We start from the raw sequence: 21,884 nt of genomic DNA on the forward strand, positions 1-21,884 counted from the left end.
GGAAGTCTGTCACAGTTGTTCAAGGCTGGCTCGTTTTTCCCTTTGGGTATTTTCTAGAATATCTTCTTATACATAATGCATCTCTTTCTCCATAGGCTTCTATTTCACAGTTCTCCAAAGCCTTGGCGCTTCCTTGTCAATAAAGGTTGGCATGCTTTCAATCACAGGGCTTTGGAGCTTTATTCTTTTGTGCTGAAAGAGTCACTGCTAGAAAATGCCTGAGGAAAGCACAGCTATATGAGATAAAGAAGGTTTATGTATTTAGAAAGGGAAGCTTCTCTTAAATAGTGTTCTAATAATTAGACTCTTCTTGGGCAGAAACAACAAAACCCAATAAAACCTAACAGTGGTAGTGAGGACTGAACTGGAAAACAAATGGAAGTGCAAAAAGAAAATGGCATAGGTTTGCTTAGCTTGCTGGCAAGGGCATCAATAAGTTGAAAAAGAAAATTTGGTCAATATTTTTAGCTTTAGCAACAACTTACATTTTCATTGAGGAATGTGATTTTTCAAGTTGACAATGTTCTGTTGAGTTTCTGCATAAATAATAGTTAATGATCCAAGTTACAGATCATTAATGAACCATTGTGGCTGAGGGGAAGCAGAAATGCCAGTGGAGGAATGTGCTGCAAGCAATTGCATCCAAGTAACCCAGCTGCCCACCTGCTCCTGGAATAGATGGGGAGAACTCAGTGTTCAGGGAACAGAATACCAGGAGGCAGTGGAAACGATAGAAATTCCTGAGAACCTGTGCTGTTGCTGAGGAACAGAACAGCAGCAGTGGGACAAGTGGAGCCCAGTCCTTCAAGACATTAAGTGGGCATGACTCATCAGCTGCACTGTGTATGAATGGTGCTGTCTTAGAGGCTTCAGCTAAACTGGGATACCCACACAAGAGGGGCAGCCTGGAACATACTAAAATCCAGGGGCATGGAGGTAGAAAAGAAAGGATACAGAGATCAGCAGTGCATTGTCCCCACGCTGCCAGTGCTCCCTATGCTGGGAGGTTGAGGAGGCAAGGGAACACCCCAAATCCTGTCAGGCTTCCACCAGGGTACAGCAGCCAGTCAGTGCCATTCTGGGCTCTCCATCCTGTCCCCTGAATGGCCAACACTGACTGTACAAAAGCTGAAGAAAGGAAAAGGAAGAGCTCAGCAATCCTGTCCATCTCTGTCCCTGAGCTTTGCAGTACCTTGAGAAAAGGAAGGGACCAGCTTCTATAGTTTTAGAAGGGGGAGTTGTCCCCCTTGATGGTGGGGAGGGACAGTATTTTATGTGCTGATGGGTTGGTTTGTTACATTGCTTCCCCACTACTTATTACCATTGCAGAAAATGCATGTCTTTTAGGAGCTACTCCATCTATTGCCATGAGAGGATTGAACTGATTTTATGACACTGGCATCCAAAAATATGGGGCCTTACAGACACATTAGGCACAACTGCAAGGCTCAGTTCAGATCTTGGTGTGTCTGTTCCTCTGAGGCAAGTGTGCTCAACAAACAGGTTCAGCCTCTCAAAGAAGAATAAGTGGTAGGAAGAGAAAAAAGTGCCAGCAGTGACCTCTGTGGACATTTGGGAAGCCAAGTGCATTGTTTGTCCTCAGTGCTTAGCCTCAGAAAGCCAACAAGACCAAAGTGATGGATAGGAGGGAATGACAGTCAGTACATCTGAGCTTTTGGACCTGCAAGCATCTTTATATAAATATAATTTATCTGGTGGAGGCTTGCAGGGCATTATTTCTGATGGTATTATCTCCTTTGCTTTTAGGATCTGTTTGATTTCCTGCAGAAGAAATGGGGGGCTGTGTCATGCACTTAGTCTCTGCTTCAGAGCCATTGGCACACTTGGTATAATTTTTAATGCACTGAGCCACAGTTCAGCCCTTATGATGTTTATTTCTTTCACTCTGGCAACCTTTCAGACATGAAAGTACAATATTCAGTCCCACATCTGAGCTCCTGAAGTGATCACCCTTTTTTTATTTTCCTGGCTGGAATGACACTTTCAGCAGGATCTGTGTCTCTTCAAGTAAAACAAACAAATTATTAGGTCAATAGCTCTTCAATTTGCAAATCTCAAACTTTTGCATTTGTTTTAAGGAAGAAAACTGCACAAACATGTATCTCAGCCAATTGCTCACACCCCACTGTACTGATATAGTGTGCTATCTCAAAGTCAGCCATAACTTGTAAGTAGATTTTGGCTTACAGGCAAATGTTTGATTAGGTCTTTGAATTTCTGGCTCACCAGTATCTGAAACCTTTAGAGTTTTTCTCCCTGAAGTGGTAAAATGGATGGTCAAGGTCAGGATTGTCATGGATACAGTCCTGTTTGCTTTACAAAAACTGTATTTAATGTCCTTTCTCATAATCTGTATTTAATGTCCTTTCTTACTGAGCGCTGCAATGCTGTTTATAATTCAAGGCCTTTTCTCTACTGCTGCCTTTGAGCACCAGCTCCACACCTTCCTGTTCCCTGGATAAGGAGTCCTGCTCATCTGTGAAGTCAGTGAAAGCAGAAGATCAGTAGAAAGATCCATTCAATGGGTTACTGAACCCACAGTAAAAACCACTCCTCAAGTCTGTGTTTACATTAATTCTAAGAGGGTTACAGGAAGGCTGCAGCAGAAGACAGGAATGGGAAAGATAACACAGTTGATGATTCAGAAGCAAAATTCACCACTACAAAAGTTCTGTATGTATTATTTATAGGGCAGGCTGGCACTGCTTCTTTGAAATCACTCTGCCCTCGTGTTTTGGCTGCTCTTCTATAAGCCTGCAGAGGAGTGGGAGACAAGATGATGCAGCAGGGGGGACATGTGAGAGTCTGGGCAGAAGGCCATTTAGATAGGTTACATGGATCAAAAGGAATAAACCCTGGATGTTTCCTGTGCATGTCACTGAGTGCCATTTCTCAAGTTTTACCTGAGGTTAGTTAAAAATCTGGTCCCTGCACATGGAAATGCATCAGAGTTGGAGAGATACATTTCTCTTCAAGCAGGAAGGAGCTATGCCTGGTCTCATGGGGTAGGTGTGTCTATAAATTCTTTACACAAGAAAGCAAAGGCTTCTCACTTCTTAACTCAACTATGTAAGGCTTGCTTTCTGTGCCATGAGTTCAACCCCTGCCAAACTCCCTGCTCATCAGCACTTTCACTGAGGTCAGTCTGTTTCCTGCTGGAGGTTCTGTGCCTGTGCTGTTAGGGACTTGCTTTGCAGCTCACTTGCTGTGAGATGAACAGCCTTTGGCTCTCCTAGAAGCATGTACCTGCTATGTACAGTCATTTAATTTGCCCCCCTGTTTGATTTCTGTGTTGAACTCTCGGTGTTGTTGACTTTTAGCAATTACAGAGTTTTCTGCCAATTAGGCAGTGGAGATGAGCAGCAATGGGCTCCCAAACTGCCCTTCTGATACTCTGGCTGCTCAGTGCACTGCTGAGCTGCCGCAGGCTACGGCAGAGCTGTTGGCACCAGCATTTTTCTTCTGCTTGCTGCGGACTTTTGGGTCAGCCTGCAGCCTCACAAAATCTATTGGAGGAAAAATTAGAGTTGAAGCTAGTTCTTGCATAAAAGCAATAGAGAGAAAAAGGCCAGAAAATACCTGTTCTTCTGCAGCAATTGTCAGGAAAGAGGAATTTTCTCTCTACATTAAAAACACCATTATAGTTCACCGGGGAGCACAATGTGGTGTTCTTCACTTATGTAGGGCTCACAGATACAGCTTCTGGGCTCATCTCAGCCTCCAGAGCAGTTTTGGCAACACCTGTAATCCCTGTGTGCCCCACTTCCCAATCAGTTGACTGAAACTCAGATTCCCTTTTTCTAATGCCTGCCCAGTTTCTCTTGGAAGCAATTTGGGTTAATAGCTGCCCTATCGATTTGCAGTGGCCCGTAGAAGGGCACCAGATTTCAGGTGGTAGCCATAACTTCTGTTTTTCAGTAATAACACTAAAAATCACTCTGCTGCAAAACCCAGTATAGACCAGTTTCCTCTGCCTAAATGCCAGGAGAAGAGCTCACACCCAGCAGAACAGAGTAGCAGCAGCTCACAGCTACCACAGCTCTCACAGCTACCAGCAGGGCCCTGCATCATCCTGCCTACTCTAGAAAATGGATGTTGATGTTACATATTTGTGCTGCCTTTTTTGATTTGTAGTTCTGTAGAGTCATCTCTCTGTCACCTTACTTGGCTGTGCCTTTCTTTTTTTCCTTTCTTACTTTTTCTTCACTTTGGCCACTGTTGACAGTTCCAGTAAAGCACAAGTTTCACAGTTCTTCATACTGTTTTGCCATGTCCTGCTGGAGATATCTCTCCTAGATATTAACTGGGTTTTGTGTAGCAAAACACTCACTTTTCCCTGTACTTCGTTATCTGCAATTAAATCTGCAGATAAGCCTTCTTTTATCTACTGATAACTTCTGTCTTGAGACTTGTCTGAAGAAATCTTTGAACTATAAGCATATGAGCTAAAAATCACCCCAAATGCATCTTCTGGATGCTTTTCCTAGCCAGTCAGCACCACTCCACTCTTATCCAGTGCCATCTCAGGCACCTTGCCTTCTCTGATCAGGCTCTGCTGTCCTGAGCCAAGCCAGGGAGGCCAGAGAAAATGGAGAGGTAGAATTGTGGGCACTGTGAGAAAGGGCTCCTCAAAAATATCACAGGTGTGTGCTTAGCACAGGAGAACCTTCTAGCACTGCTAGAAGTGGTAATGCAAGGGTTCAAGGAAAAAAGAACATGTAACTGGCATTATCCTCCATGAGACAAGTGATGTCAAGATTAGAAGAAATAAATATTGAGAGAGAATAAATGTCTCTGTAACTTTGTGGCCTCCTCCTTTCCTCTTCCTTCTGGAAAGACCCTCTTTAAATATCCTGTCATCTCTTAAGCCATCTTCTGATTTATCATGTGCAAGAAGTGAATGTAAAGACTTTCCTGATCTCAGGGCTCCCTTGTGGAATTTTAGCAGTGGCAGGAATTTCAGTGGCATTGCATCTTCTCCAGGCTCCATGATGCTGGTCCTTCATCTCACTTATCTCCATACTAGTTAAAGCCAAAGTCAGGAAAGTTGGTCCAGACAACTAATCCCCATCTAATGTCACACCTATGATTTTTTTTTCCTAGTTCAGCTGGCGCTTTTCAAATCTGTGTCAAAGCCTGCCAAAGGTCAGTACACTCTGCAGGCAGGCTTGTACCTGTGCACACACTTCAATCCAGCACAGTGGAAGTGTTTGTTCCTCACTCCATGCTTAAATATTGTCTGAGCTCTCCTGGACCCAAACAGGGTAAATTATCAAGGATAAAGCATATTTGTTAGATGTAAACACTCCATGCAAATAGATGTTCCTGCTTACAAGGGCTCTTGGCTTTCTCCCCTACATAGGTAGTATAATTTCACTCCTTAGAAGACAACAGTGAACCATGGCACTAGATTTTTAAGGTTTTATTCATTTTAATTTTCCACAAATGGTTTTCACTGTAACAATCTCAACGGGAACCAATAACACAGGTAATCACAAGGCCCTTGATAATGATGAAAGTAGATTCGCTGCCAGCAGCTATTATGCTCATTTGGGGACTGTGAAAAACACTACACACGCTTTTGTTTGGGTGAGATAAAGGACAGTTTTACCCTGAAAAAGGGATGTTAGGATGGCATTTTCTTACTCAGTGGCTTTGCTCTTTGCTCATGTCAGTTGTGCTGATATTAGGGGAGACAAGTAAAATTGTACTACCTCAGGGTTTTAACTGCTCTCTACCTTGCAGTGTCAGACACACTCCATGGTTCATTATCATCCAAACTGATCCATTACCACTCTCTGCACGGCTCCTCAGACCTCAGCCCTCAGGAGAAGTGCAGTGGATCAGAGGAGCTGGGAGACCTGGAGCGAGTTGTGTCCAGCCAGGCAGCTCCCCCCTGCAGCCTGTGAGGGTTAGCAGGGCTGTCCCTTCTCTGCAGTGTCACCAGAATGAGTGACTGTCCCCACACGGGTCAGGGACAGCACAAGCAAGGGGAACCGTGCTCCCCTGAGAAGCAGGAAATGTGACCCCCCCCGCACCCTCATGTGTCATTTGGACAAAAAAAACATCTTGGGGGTAGATGAAGGTGATCAGCTGCTGGTTTTCAGTGAGTGGCCCTTGCCACCCCCATCACACAGCTCCCCCAGCCACCTGCTGATCCCCCTCCTCAAACACGGGCAGTGGGGGGAGAGCTGGCACTTACGTGAGGAGATTCATCAAAAGTGGCTGACAGGAGACCTGGAAAGTGATCATAGTCCCAGCTTTCTGTCTTCATCATCACATTCATCCTCACAGACCTTTAAAATTAATCTGGAATGTAAATACAATTATACAATATTTACTTGTCTGTAGTGCTCATGTGCCAATGACATTTTAGGAATAAGATAGAAATGGAATGTCAAAGCAATAGAAATCATCTTTTTAAGCAAGTTTTTCATCTCTTTATTAATACATCCAAAACCCTATTAATTTTATCATCAGCCTGAAGCAAATTTATTTAATAGCCATAAACTCATCCCTAGTCATTAATGATCTGGTTTTTTACATTTGCAATTCCATTGAATTCACTGGGAATTTTAAAAACTCAGAGTTTCAGAAAGCTCAGAATATCAAATTGTAAACATCTTTACAGGTATTTATTTTCTTTTGGCTTTCATTATATAAGGAACAAAGCCTATTAATTCAACATATTTTGGGGACTGGAACATCAGATATACAGTAAGGACAAAGTTACATCTAAACTCCTGTCACTTTAAGAAACTGCTTATTTGAAAATTAAAACTTAAGTGAATACACAGTTCTTAACATTGTGTAATTTCAATCACAGACAAAATACCACCATCTTTTTGATGTGGAGAAATTCCATAAAACTAAGAAAGAAAACAAAAGGAACAATGGACATTGTATAAAACCTTTCCCCCTTGCTCCAGGTGTTCAATAGAATGAAAATTGATCTGCCTTAGGGAGAAAGGATTGCAGTAAGATAAAATTGGCAGAGACAGTACCTAATAATAATGTAAAATAAAAGAGGACATTTAGAAAAAAATCAGCAACATCCAAATGCTGTATCTGTATCTGTTTCAATAAATTTCACCCTGCTATTTCCCATTTGATGACCCAGAGCAAAGCCAAACTCCTTATGTCTGCCAAGCCTTCGTGTTCAGTGGAGCCTTAAAATGATTCTCACTTGTAATGGTCCAAGACCTCTGAAAACATCCCAGCTCACAGCTCCTGCCTCCCAGTTCTGGAACTTCCCTACACTGTGTGTGCTGTTCAGCAGCAACTGCACATCATTACTGACAGCCAGCCTGGCAGTGTCTGGGAAATCTGTCTGTACAACTCACAAATTCTGTTTGAGGACTTGCTATATGTTGCTTGAATTACAAGCTCTCTTTTGAATGTAGAGCAGATCTTACTTTTCTGTCTCTTTACATCTCTTTATAGGACAAAATAGTGTCCAGAGGGCAGGACACAGTGCCAGAATTTGGCAGTCACTGGATCTTGACAATCTTCTGATGGTATGGCAGTATCCTTCCTACAATAATGAGTGATCTCTGAGCAGTCTGAGTGTTATGTGTATTTTCATGCCATCCTCTCTGAAAGCCTAAAATCTCAACCAGAATTCCACAGGGAGCTTATGATCACCAGGATCCCTCTGAGCTGCCATGCCCTCACAATATTAGGGATCACTTTCTCCTTATGGCTGAAAATTGCCAAGCTAGTACACCCATGCATGGTGCTCAGTGCAGCACAGACACTCTCTCTTCTTTCTATAATTCAAAGTAAAAACAAAAAACAGCTGCTTTGCTTCAGAGGTGGCTCCAAGTATCCAGCTTTAGACAGCTCCAGAAATTTAAGATGATTTGGGTTCAGCTTCCTAGTGTGAGCATCCCTGTCTCAGTGATGCCAAGAATCAAACCAGCATGTCTGCAATAAAACACATCTAACAAAGACTGCTCTTGGCAATGCTCTGCTGTCACACCAGCACCAAATATCTTTTCCATTATGTTTGAATCCGTCTCATTAGTTCAGTCAGACTTCTGTTTTTTTCAATGCATGGGGTCTTCTTGAAGTAAGACACATTAACTTCATCCTGATTTATAGCCCATGGGGCTGGTTTCACTGGTTTGTAAACTGAACTCCTACGCATTTTTCCTTCCTTATGGCTGTATTTTCTGTCCTCTTCCCTCCGAGAGCTGCCTGTCTGATCAGCCCATGTGCTGTGTAGGCTAGTTAAAGATTAACACAGCCAAACTGTGGCAGTGTAAATCTTGAACATGCATAGAAACATAGAAAACAGTTTTACAAAACAAGTTACAGGAGCACTTCATGAAAAGGGTTTGCTCATAGTATTTCTCTTTGTTTCTATTATTGGTCAATAAACAGAGGTGTGGGCTGTTGGCAGTTTTACCTTCTTGTAATTCAGTGTTAAACCTAAAACCCACAATGAGAAACTAGAATATCCTCTCTCTAGTCATGCTCTGTACAGGAAGGGGTTGATGGAGGAATATCTGTAAGAATTTGCCCAACACTAAATCCCAGCCCTGGTCACTTAGATAGCCCCAGAACTGTTTTGCAGCCTGAAGAGGAGGGTCACTCTGTTCTTTGGTTGTTAGAGAGTCAATCTAAATGCTTAGAGCAAAATCCTATGGGAAGAGGCTATGCTAAGATAAGATACTTGACAAGGCTGCTACATTTAATAGTGAGGTACAAGCCTGTAAGGGCTGTTAAACACAGCACTTGGGCAGCACTACTGCACAGCCTTGGAAAACCCAATTCTTCTCTGTGTTACATCAGTGCAGCAGGAGACATTTGCATCTGCCCCAGCAGGAATCCCTCTACAGATGCTAGAAAACTTGGGTGGAAATGAAAAAAAATCTGATTTTTTTAGCTCTTCTTTGTTTTATCATCCAGTCATAGTAACATAAGTTTTTAGATTTGTGCTGGTAACCTCAGAGCAAACATGGCCTGATAGAGTGTCATGTTGAGTCATAGGAGTTGTTTTCAAGACAGCCCCACACGTCCTCAGTCTGTATTTATTTTACTTCTGTTTGCCTGCTCAATGTGTGTCACAAATTCCCAGTGATGCCACCATCTAAATCCACTTTTTTTTTTTCCACTGGTGAATTGTCTGAAGTGCACCTGCACTTCTGTGGGGCTGGGTGTTCTGCCTGTAACCACTGGGCTAAAATCTTCCCTACAGAGAGACTGGGGCAGTTGTGGTGAATCCTATGGATTTACATTCTACAACAGCACTGCCAAAACCGGGAGGAGCATCCATGAGAGCGGAATTGGCTGACACAGGGACAAGTCTGGGTCAGGCTGTTTGCACTGGGTTTGCATTGTGGTATTGCTGAGCTTCAGCTGCTCCGATAAATGTAGGAAAACTCCATAACTGCAGATCCAACATAAGAGAAGCTGCAGTTTCTGTCTTTCAGCTGGAGGTGCCATGTGCAGGGCAGAACTCTGAACCACAGCATCTCCAGCAGTGCTTCATCCTCCTTGGCAGAAGTTGTGGTGGGAATGGATCAAAAGAGATGGCAGGGAAATGGAACCAAGAATCTCTTCCCTCTCCTGGGTCTGGGGGCTGCTTACCCTGGAGGTGCTCGCCCTTCTGGCCATCTTTTCCCTCCATGGGATTTTCACTGCAGTCTCCATGACCACACCTGGATAACTGCTGCAGAACCAGGCAGTTTTACCAGTGTTGTAAGTTCAGCTAAGGAATCTTCTGCAAATTCCCAGCCTATTATACCAAAAGGGAAGATGCCAAAAGATCTCATTTTCATGGCAGTGGGGATGAGCTCTGCACTACAGAATTCACTGCAGAAAAGGAGGGAGGGATTGGGCAGGGATTTCAGTTCCCAAGGGCACAGACTACCATGAGTAAAGGATAAATAGCAGTGTACAGAGATGCTAACCCTCTTCAGCACCCAGCTGGAGACCAGGTGAATTGATTTTTCATCATTTTGGGTCCTGTCAGCTGTAAACAAAACAGCACAGATGTCAAAATGTTAGTAGAAACCTGCAGCTTTCCAAAAGAAGCCCACAGCCATTTCTCTGACAGTGGCAGAACAAATACAAGTAGCTTTACTGCATGCCAATTTCTTCTTAAATCTCTTCCCTCAGGGAGCTGAGTGCTTAGAAAATATTTAGGGGGACTGGAAGCTTGCCGGATACTCAGCTAATGTAGGTCTTGAAATCTCTGATGATGCTCCAAAGAACATCAGGCTGCATTGGTGGGCCAAGTTCCTTCAGATTAGGCAGAAGATGATGTTTTGGCAAATAAAATAGAGCTCCAACCAGGTGCCTCTGGAGAAGGAGGATTTTATATTCATGCTGTTTGTCACACAATCCAGATAGGGTCATCTCCAGAGTTGTGTAAATACAAAATTCAGCCTAAAAGCTGACAGAAGCAGTAAGTGCCTGCAGAGTGGGCGACTCTCCAGGAGGAAACAATGGCTGGCTTTTAGCACATCCCGCTTTTTTATTTCCTTAAACAACTTGACTTGTGTGTGCTGCCAGTTGCTTGTACTCAAACCCCTCTTTATATCCCTGCATCCACTGACACTCTCCATTCTCGTGGTGGGATGTAGCTGAGGTGGTTTTCCTTTCTCTCCTGCTTTGTGTGTACGGGGGTAAACTGAGGCAGTTCATGATGTTGAACTTCTCAGTTGATGCTTTGGGCCTTTCCCCTCACATGATTTTCAGTGCAAAATTTAAGCAGGGTTGGTTTGATTTTTATATTACAGCTTGCTGGGATATAGGAAGGAGTGAGCTGCAGCAAGCAAGTGAAGCTGTGGTGTGGGAGAAAAAAGGTATTTCTAGTGTTTCATACTGGATAAAACTTGCTGTCCCACTCACATGGCAGAGGTTGGCATCCTTTGAGCCCACAGGGTTTTTACATAGGAAATTTGCTCCTGACTTGTAAACATGATTGTTCCCAGGGTTACTGCTGACAACTCCATCCAAAGTATTCTCTATCTGTTTTGCAGAAGTAATAGCAATTTGGTGGTGAGACCTGATCCAGCTGCCACTGTTCTGAGAAAAATAGCTGCTCTGATTATGGGAAGAAAGAGATATTTGAGATAAAGATTTCTGTCTTTGTGTCAGGGTATTTGTCATTTTCACTGCTGAGAGTGCTGTGGTGGACACAGCTGGTCACAGGTGACAAGCAACTTCTAGAGTGAAATTCAGTTTTTCAGTGAGGAAAACATGAGGTTTTGGTGCCATCCAGGAAAACTAAAGAGCTGCCTGTGTGTTAGCACCCACCTGCTGAACAAGATGGATTTTGTCAGACTGAGAACACTTTTACTTATCTGACTGATGACAGATAAATCAACCCCCTGGTGATAAACCTACTTTGTGGACTTCCTTTGCAAGTATGGCCCCTGACCCTGTGTTATCTGTCAACATTTTTCTGCTTCCAGCAGGCAAATTGCATTGTTTGTCTCTTTTTGCAGTTAGAAAATCAAAGCATAAAGACCTCAGACTTTAAATCCACAAAGTCACTGAGAAGTCTGATTTTTTTTTTTTCTGTGGCTGGAGTTCTGAGTGTTTTACTTGTACTTATGAAAGAAATATTCTGTGCATGGAGCAAGAGTGAGAGCAGCACTTTCTCCTCTGAGCATCCCTCTTCCCTAGACCTGAGGGTTCCCATTCCTTTCTCATCCCTGAGAAAGTTGCATGGAGTCTCTGAAGCTCCCAGTGTAAGTACACCACTAATACAAACATAATTAAATTCAAGCATCTTCTGAGTGGGGTTTTATTCTTTCCACTGCCTCTTATAGCTCAGAGGTTCAAGGACACCTTGTAGTTTATGCATCAATATCCATTTTAAACTTCTCTTTTGACACAATTTGTACTTAGTGCAGCCAGCCTGCAATCCTTGCTTGTCGCTTCCCTCTCCTCTTTGCCACCTTTGAAAAGGGAAACCATTTTCAGTGTTTCAGCACTGCTGCTTGCCTCCAAAAGGACAGCATCGCCTGCATTGAAAAGTATTTGATTATAATGATATTACAATTAAATAAATAAATAAATAAATAAATAAATAAATAAATAAATAAATAAATAAATAAATAAATAAATGTATATATATATATATATATATGTAATCATATTATTATATGATAATAATGATTTCCACAGCTAACGGTAAAGTGGGGAAACACTTTCCAAATCAACGCCCGGCTGCTGGGATGTGGGGTTGAAAGTGAGATGAGCGAGAATCAGAAACGGACCTGTCTCGTTGTTTTTCATTTTTTAAATGAAGCCAGAAGCTAGAATGAAGCGCCTGCCCTCGTGACGCGTCCGGCTGTTCCCATGGGTCAGGGCCGGGATCCGCTGGCGGCGGGGCCGGGAGCAGCGGCGCCGCCTGCCGGCAGTGCCCGGCACCGCCCGCGCTGCTCGGGGAGCCCCGGCCGCATCCCCCCGCAAAGGCTTTGCCGGCCTTCAATTATCGACCTTGCGTGGAATTTCTGATCTCTTGGCCGTTTTGCGGCGAGTCAGCTTAATTAGTCCTAGCAGTCAGTCTCATCTCTAGGCTGCGGCTGTCGTGTTAGGGAGAGTCCTGGGGACCGGATCACTTAGTCAGCGCTTCCTGATGTCATGCGAAGTCTTCGCTTCGTACATTTCAGATGAGGCTCGAAGCCTGCTGGCTCCTCTCTCTTCTGATCTATTTTTAATTAGCAGTTTGGGGCCTTGGCTGTTCAGCCACGGAAGGTGATCCGGGTGGCACAGTCTCATTTGTCTGGGTGTGTGGATGTTGATGCCTGCACAGAGGGCTGTAACGTGTTGTCCAGGCAACAGAGAGCTGGAGAGCAAGGAGTGGGAGCCTGCGGACAGCTCTTGGGGAGAGACTTGGATGCTCCAGCACAAGATGCCAGGATACCTAACTAGAATGGCAGATTGCCTACAGAAAGAGGACGGGGAGCCAGTAATGCAAAACTTGTTACTTTTTGATGAATTAGCTCCAGATCATGCCAGAAAGACAGTTGTTTTCACTGTCCGCAAAATCTGTGCAAAGCATTCAGGAGAAGTGCAAGCTGTCAGAATAAGCCCTCCCAAAATGAACTGCTTCATGGCGTGGTATGTATAATTTCCCATTTTTCTTTCTACAGGGATGATTTAGTACCCATGCCTTGGTAACAGGTTTCATCCTCCTTGATTATGATACAGTTGCAATGCATCAGGGGCACATCCTGCAATGGACTGAGTATCTTTTGAAAGATGCTGAGTGCCTTTGGCTCTACCCTTGTCATTAAGAGTAGACAAAAAGGCTCAGCACTTCCCACCAGCATTTTAGCAAGGGCTGGGACAAAGTCATGGAGTCCTTTGGCACTGTGCAGCCCCGAAGGGCACAGAAGAGGACTCTGGGGACTGTTTAGCCCAGCCAAAACCTGTGAAAGTCTGGCATTTTTGCTTACTGTCTTTAGAAGAGATATTGTCATTATTTATTGATTGTTTTTTTTTATGTTGCTGTAGCATCTTGGACGGGAACCCTTAGGCCAGGGGCCATACAGAATCAGAATAGAAGGACAGTCCTTGACCCAAAGGAGCTCACAGTGAGACAAGAGACAACGAATGGCTATTACACACAGTGGCAGGGTAAGGGAACAAGGGACCAGTACTATTAAGTGGGAAAAAGAATTGATCCACAGTCAGATATTGTTGCAAAAATAATCACAAAAACTGTTGACTTTCTTGCCTGTTTTCCCTCCTTATCTAGATTTTCTGCAAAGCTGGAAAACTTGTCAGTTGCTCTCGATGTGCTGGATTTGTTACACATCTTCCTCAGAAAGTTCCTGACCTAAAACACATGGAAAAAGATGGGACTGTTTTTGCTGGCTTCAGTGGACCTTGGATGAGCCAAAAGTCTCAAATGCAGAATACTTAAGTGGAAATGAGATATTGTGTTTGCAGCTGAACTTTTGTCAGCCTAAAGCCCCATGCCTCAAAAGATTTATTCAGGGACTTCCTTGTTTACTAGTACTACTAGTTTAGTAGTTCCTCCCATTTTTTCCTTTTAAATGAATGTGTTCCAAAACCAACTTCTGCCACCTAATATTTGGATTGTTTTCTGCTTGATTCAAAATATTTTGGTCTCAGGTCCAGCTTGTGCAGATTCCTAGGTAAAATGAAAATAATTTCATCTTAATAATGCCACCAGTCTGACAGATATTTCACACAAGTTTTGAAGAATCTGTTTCTCCAGCAATTGTACAGTCTGAGCAGGTATCTGGATACTTCCTCAGATGACATGGGTTTGTGCATCAGCAGTACCAGAGGATACAGAAGTCATCTGGGGACCTGTACCTTATTTCTGTATACAGCCATGAGGGTAGAAATGGAAAAAATTTAGAAATGGAAAAATATGTGGATCTTACGTATTTTCTTTTTTTTCTTTATGGTTTTTTTTTTTTCCTTTATGTCTTTTATTTTTATTTTGTTGTAGAACTACCCTGTGCTATGAGATTAAAAATAGAGCTTCAGTGCATAGTGCATTCTTCTCCTTCTTTGCTCTAGCCAACCCAGAAGTCTGAAGGAAAGGTGACTTTAATTGAAAGAACAGGAGCCCCACTGGTAACTTCCTCTGCTTGCCTATCCCCTCTGTTGCTTACTCAAGTTCATGCCCATCACACCTAGAAAAGCAGCTTTGATGGTGATAAGAAGCAGCAGTAATCCTGCTCACTGCTGCCACTGAGCATGCAGGGAGTGAGAACAGACCAGGAACCTGGGAGCAAAGCTGTCGTTGTGCCAGAAAAAGAAAGAAATGTGGCACAAACCCCACTCCTTTAGAGGAAAAGGCCATCTTCAAAAATTACTTAGAAGGGGAAAAACCTGTAAAAGAAAAGGATGAATCTAACAGGTACTTTCAAGGAGCATCAGGCCAGTTGAGGGCAAGAAGATAAATAAGCAAAGTGAGAAAAAAAAGAACTCAGAGCAGTATAAACCTTTAGTAAGTGCTGCATTTCTGTGGAAGAAGAAAATATCTTTCTTCAGGTTACCACAAACAGGCAGAAAGACACTCTGGCAGCACTTTGGTACTGCCATGTCCAGTTGATTGTAATCATTGTGAACATAAGATTTCAAATCACATGGGAGTTTTTATTTAATACTTTACTAGCTCCAGCAAAAGGTCTGATTTACCTTGCTCACTGAGTCATTTTTAGGAAAAGCACATTCCCAAGCACTCAGCATCCAGTAAACTCTGCAAAGAAGAGTTAAAAATAATGCTAAACCCAGAATATTGTGACTGTTGGCAGGAGAGGCTGTTTAAATAATTGATAGGAGTATCTGGAGAAAAGGAGCAGGATGGGAGATGGAAATTTGTGATCCAGAGAGAGGGACAACACCTTCCTGTCCTTAGAGGAGTTATGCCCATTTCTTTCCAAAGTGAGGCACTAGCCATGACAATGAAGGGCAGTAGGCACAGATCTGTCCCACCAGGATTGTTTTTGTATTCCTCACACTGTGGATCAGACCCTCAGGTGGGGTCTGTGAAGATAACTTGATTTAGGCATCCAGGGGTACATTAGTGGAACTCTGCTCCATTGGTGAGTGGAGTTCAAAGCACCATTTCAACCATCTGTCAGCTGAGAGGGAAATTACATCTCTACAGGCTGAAATGGGGACTTTGATGCACACCCATAAATGCCTAAATGTGGGTGTCATTCTGTGAGCTGAATGTCAACAGTGGAAGCAAACCATCAGAGCTATACCAGTTGGCAGCAGCTATAAATCTGACTTTTCCAGCATATCTGTATCCTTATTTATATTAACCAAAGTTAGTAGACACAGTTTGCTAACAAATTCACTACTGGCAGCAGGATAGAAATGAAGGTATTTTACAGATCCTCATAAAATAGATTGCTAACTGTTCATGAAATATTAAATTCAGGGGCTTATGCCTGGAATATTTAATGCAGTTAATGATGTATCTTTGACCTCCTTTGTGCTTTTGTGGTTTGGCCAAAGTGTTCATACATCTGGAATTTGGCTTCTTCCTAAAATGTTAAATAAACACAAAGTTGTCATCACATACGTGAGAAATTACAGAGCTTTGCTTTTGAAAATTCACCTTCACTGTGTCTGTACTTTTGAGTAAAATGCCACATTTTAAGTATCTCTTTGCAGGCAACAGAACATTTGCTGGTCTCAAGGAATGTAATACTTGCTTCAAGTTGAGGCAAGAATTTTCCTCTGGCTCTGTAGTGCAATGCACACACCTCCTTAAATGAGCTTGGTTTGCCTGCAAAAACCTCCTGCAGAGCTGTGCAATGGCATGGCAAGTAGTAGCTTAAACCTGCCTAGAGCAGCATCTTTTAAGAAAAAATTTCCAGCCAGCATCACATTTAGTCAGCACAGGAGATGCTGGCAGTGCTCTAGCTAAGACTGCCAAATTTGAGCCTTAAAAATGGTGACTCAGCCTTGCTCTTGTGTCCTGCTCTTCCCAGTTCCCGGGGCAAAGAGCTGGATTCACACACAGCCTGCGTGTGCTGGGACATGAGGAGAAACGGTGAGCTGCAGTCGGTGCTTGCTCTGAGGAAGAGGAGCTCTGGCAGGGAAAAACATGCTAAAAATGTGCTAAAATCTGCCATTTGAAGATGATACCTCAGAGTCTGAAGAAATAAGGAAAACTTGCAATTATTTCTCATGACTGTTTTTCTCTCTTTCTACAACAAAACAAACAGACTGTTTTAAGTAATCTCCTGAGGTAATGATCTGCTTTTCCAAAAGGGCTTTTATACTTCTGTTCCTTTCTTCTCTGGAGCATGATCATATGAATTGAAACTTCATTCACCTAGGCTTTGACACAATTTGTTTTAAAGTTCATCTCTGTATCCTTGAATGGATTTTCCTCCTTCCCTGGTTCATTATAGGGTATGGGTTTGAGTTCCTTATGCAAAATTTGCTAATGGCTATTTTATCTTTCCATCTCTTCTTTTTATCAGAGATTTTGCTCAGTGGCTCAGATTTGTATCAGCTATTAGAGTTCATTTCAGTTCTTGGAGGAATTTTGGGGGGAATTGAGCTTGGCATTTTGTAGTTTAGTTGCTTAGCTACCTAGTGTGGTCTAGGAACATCTCTTTTTTTCCCCTTCTATATTTAGCATGTCCACTGTAGTCTGAACTTTCTTCTGTGTCTCCTTTCATCTTATACATTAGCAGGCTTTTATAAAGTTTTGCTGGTTAGTTCTGTGAGAGAGTGACAGCACATTTTGTAAGTGCTGTGTTCTGCTGCTGGTCTTCAGCAGTCATCCCTTTCAAATGGACTTCCATGGTTTTGTGGTATCATTGTGTGGTTAAATTTCCTTAAGGAGCTGTCAGAACTTCTACTTAGACTGGCCAGTTTAGACTTGGTAGATAATTTCAAATCTTTTCTGAGTATAAACAACTCCATTGACTGCACATAAACACAGAGCAAGTTTTAACAGTGTCTAAAATAGCTGACCTTCTGTATTTGTCGCTTAATTCTACTTTGTTTTAGGAAGCAACTATAATAATTTAAAAGGCACAAACTTGTGAACACATTCACACATCACAGTATCCTGGGCTCACGTGTAACCTCTCACCAAATTAGGAGCTAATCAACAGGGATGGTGCCTTTGTAAGTTACCAGATCAGAAATACCTGGGCTGCCTTCAGCCTCCAAGTTCCCCAATCCTGCTCCTTTGGCTCCTTCACATAAACAAAGATTTGCCTCCAACACAGCAGCCCCTCACTGTAATGGACGAGCAGTGAATTGACTTTGTTACCTCAAAAGAACTGAGGCTTTCCAGGCTTCCCCACCCATCCCAGGGTGGGACAGAGATGCCTCACCAATGCCACTGGCCTTTCCTAGAGCCACCCACTCAGGGGTCACTCCTCTAGCCAAGGCTGCTGGACATTTCCTTCTTGCTGCTCCTTCTGGCTTTCCCTTTCCACTGCTGGCTGTCCCACTTTCATCATTCATATGTAAGTATCTGAAGGGAGAATGCCAAAAGGGTGGAGCCAGGCTCTTTTAGGAATGATAGAACAAGAGGCAGTGGGCAGAAATCAATGCACAAGAAGTTTCACATGAATATGAGGAAGAACTTCTTTACTAGTCTGAGCACTGGCACAGACTGCACAGAGGGGGTGTGGGGTCACCCTTACTGGAAATATTCAAGGACCATCTGGACACAATCCTGTGCCATGTGCCCTGGGATGACCTTGCCTGAGCAGGGCAGTTGGACCAGATGATCCATCCGTGCTCCCTTCCAACCTTTTCCTTTCTGTTATTCTCTGATTCTGTGATTTAGTGATTTTAACCCACCTTCTACCACAGGGGACCACGTCCCCTCTGCCATGCTCACCTGTGCTGGCAGCTCCAGTGGTGCTCTTTCCAACCCTCCTCATCCAAGATGTCCCTCTGGTTTCAGGCAGCCCAGCTCTCTGAAAGGCTCATTTTTCTTGTCCCAAAAAACCAGAAATGTAGTTGAAGTTTAGTCAGTCAAAAATATTGTTTCTTGCCTCATTCTTTCAGCCTGATGAGGTTTCAGAGCAAAGCTGTGACAGCTAATGTAGACACTGCAGATTCTCAAAAATCAAAAAGGAAGGGGAGGGAATTGATCCAAACTGATGGGCACAACAATTGTTAGTGACAAAAAATACCACAACCTCATCAGCTGCAGCTGGCCAGTCTCATTCTCTCCACTAGGTCTAGCCTGCAGCTGGATGTATTCTAACCAGATTTGTGTCTGTCTTAGTTCTGGCTGCAAATCTGGATGAGTGAGTGATGGTGATACTGGGAAAATCAGAATGGGTGGAAGAACTCTGAGATGTGCCTTGAGGCGGTGCCTAATGTTAGATCTTGCTCAGAGGCAGTTCCTGGTATTAGCTCATGAATAAAAAAAATGCCATGCACAGTCAACTGCCAGCCACTGGGAGCTGTGGGGACAAGAAAAAACAGTTTTAATGAGGAAAAGATTCCTTTCATATAATTCCTAGCTGATCCATAACATGAAATGTTTCCATTTCTCAGGTCCCTGTGCACAGAACAGTTCTATAGAAGCTGAGGTTCTTCTCTGAGACTCAGACTTTCATTAAACAAAGAGGGGAAAAAAGATAAAATGTCTGGCCTTCACAGCTGTGAATAAAACCTTCCAAGCATGAAAAAGAAAGTCAAGCCTTGCCTGTGCATAGAAGTTGATTGCTTTAACCATTTAAAAAGGCAGAATGGAAGATATTAGCCTGGTGTAAAGCTGTTTTATACCAGTGTAGCTAATCCCATATGGCAGGGAAACATATGGGCACAGCTCTCAGAACTTCTATCCTGATGGAGGACCAGGCATACTAGAGGAGGCATTTTGGGCCATGTTGGCAACCAGGAACAACCTAGTTTAGCACAACTGATGCAGCTTCTGCACCTGATAGAAGAATGCCACAGCCACTCAGCCCTTGGTTCATACAGAGCCTCCTCTTGCACAGCAATTACACCAACCCCAAACCCAGCTGTAACCTTGCTGTGAGCAAGGCTGCTGTGCTCATATCAGAGCAGATCAGTTCCAGAAATGTCTGACCATATCACAGCATTGGTAGGGCTTTGCTTTTCCTTTTCAATAACAGAAGCCTGCACACAGACATACCTCGGGTTGCAGACAAGTCGTCTTGCTGGCAGAGCTCACTGTGCTTGGGAACTGTTCTGACCTTTCAGCAAAAGAAGGATCATTATGTCTGTAGAAACTGAGTTTCCCCTATAAAGGATAGCTGTGAAAGTGGCAAGTACATCTTTGCAACAGAGAACAAGTCTAAATCTGCAGCTGCCCTGAAATGTTTGTTCTGAGACAAGTGGGTGCTGTCATCCTCTTTCTAAGGGCACAGACCCTAATGAATGTATCATCCCCTTGATGAGCTGTTTCTGAGGAATATAACTCCAAGGGGCTTCTTCCAATGCTTTTTCCTGGTTTTCCTGTGACTCTCAAAAGTTCTTTGTCTGTTTTTCAAACACCTGAAAAAAAAAAAGCTTCAAATGGCTTCTGCAGCTTATGTGAGCTCCCTGGGGCCTGCAGAAGAAAGTCCTTCCAGTCTCTTCCTCCCTTGTCCTCCAGCTCAGCTCTGCAGCTCTCTGTGGCAGATGGCAGAGCCTGATTTGTCCCAGGTAACCGCTCTGTGCCAGCACCTGGATCTGTGCCTGAAGACTCTGGGCCCTCAGGACTCTGCCCTTGGACCTGTGCTTCCTTTGCATAGTCATCTTCTCAAATGGTCTCAGGCTACAGGAACAGCTCGTGTCAGTGCTCCAGCAGCCAGCCATGGACGTGGGCTATGGCACAGATTGTCCATACTATCACCAGCACAGTTCAATAAAGAGGTGTCATTACAAAACCTGGGTTTGCTTCCAAATTTCTTGCCTGAGCTTTTAAGTTCTGAATTTGCCTTAGTCTGCCTCTAGTGCAACACCAATTTTTTTAAGATAGGTGGAAGGCAGAAGCACATTTGTGAGGACTCTCAAAAAGTTCCTTACCATTTCCAAGCTGGGGATGTTAGTTTTAGAGTGGACCTTTTCATGTGAAATATCTCTGTCATACCTTGTTCCAGTAAAGCGTTTCCTATTGTAGCACCCTGCAAGGAGTTTCAAAGAGAAAAAAAACTCTGGGCTGCCTGATGAAAATTCTCACTATCTTTTCATTGCCTGAGAGGGAAATCCCAAAAACCTGTGCTTAGATATTTAGTGGTGTTTCCCTTCCCTTTATGTCTGTGGATTGTGTCTGTGTTTATTTGGACATATATAGCTTGTTTTAGCATGTACCAGTCTCTGGAGATCCAATTTTTCCACATTATTGAAGTAGTATAGTCTGGAGCCACACTGCCTTTGGGATGTGAAAGGGACTCTTTTACCCACTTCTCTGGCTTTGTTTCCAGCAAGTTCAGGTCTAAAGATAGTTGTGCAAAGTCATTTCTTGAGGATAGGAGTAATTTATACCCCTGAAAACCATCCAATGGGCTTCTCAGAACACAGGCAAAGGCAGTCAGAGGAGTGAAAGACAAGAGAGCAGGGAAGAATTGTTTTCCTCAGAGAATTTTTCTTGACCGTTTGCTAACTGAATACAAAAAAAACCAGTGTTTTCTCAGCTCTTAACAGATTCACCACAAGCTTCTGCTGTTTTTCCCTGCTGTGCTGCAAAGCAGAGTCTGCAGGCTTTGCTATGATGCACACTGTTGGCACCTCCTCATAATCAGACACGTTTCCAGGTGCCACACTTCACCTGCTTCGGCAGACAGGCCTCTCCCAGTTACTCACCCCAACCTGGGCCAGCCAGGAGTGGCCTCTCCTTTCCCAGTCCCTCCACCTGCAAAACCTCATACATCCAGAGCTGAAACCTGTCAGCTATCCCAGCCCTGTGCCTGTGGCAAACCCTAAGGAAGAGCACGGGGCTGGGTATGACAGCAGCGTGGGATTTCCCTTGCCATGGCAAACCTCAGCAAGCTGAACAGCCACCTTCCTACTTTTCTAGCATTCCCCATCCCTGAAAATCTTCAAGGCCAGCTTGGATGGAACCCTGAACACCCTGATCTAGTGGGTGTCATCCCTTTCCATGGCTAAAGGATTAGAACTAGATGATCTGTAAGGTCCTTTCCAATGCAAACCATTCTATAATTCCCTGACTACCCTCTCAAGCCCAGGGCATTCAGCAGCACAGCTGGGGACATGGTCAGTCCTTGTTTTCTCAGGGCTTGTTAAATCTGCAGAGTGTGTCTGCTCAGCAGCAGGTGAGAAGCACAGAGGCAAATGCTGACAAAAACAGGCCCAAAAGGCCCGATTTCTACAGGAAATGCCAAAAGACTGGAGTGTATGAAGTTCATGAACTTTGATGGGAGGGGCAGCAATACCTTGCCAGGATTTGGAGA

The 21,884-nt window shown here is 43.6% G+C and overlaps 1 long non-coding RNA gene across 1 annotated transcript; it reads left to right on the forward strand.

The window, feature by feature from the left end:
- The first annotated feature begins 17,640 nt into the window (after positions 1–17,640).
- On the forward strand, positions 17,641–20,360 carry LOC111928258 (uncharacterized). The gene is made up of 2 exons (XR_002863988.2): positions 17,641–17,972; positions 19,021–20,360. It is a non-coding gene; the product is annotated as an uncharacterized LOC111928258 (long non-coding RNA).
- Positions 20,361–21,884: the final 1,524 nt, after the last annotated feature.

Source organism: Cyanistes caeruleus, chromosome 5, assembly GCF_971803275.1.
Source record: "Cyanistes caeruleus chromosome 5, bCyaCae1.hap1.1, whole genome shotgun sequence".
Classification (NCBI taxonomy): Eukaryota; Metazoa; Chordata; class Aves; order Passeriformes; family Paridae; genus Cyanistes; species Cyanistes caeruleus.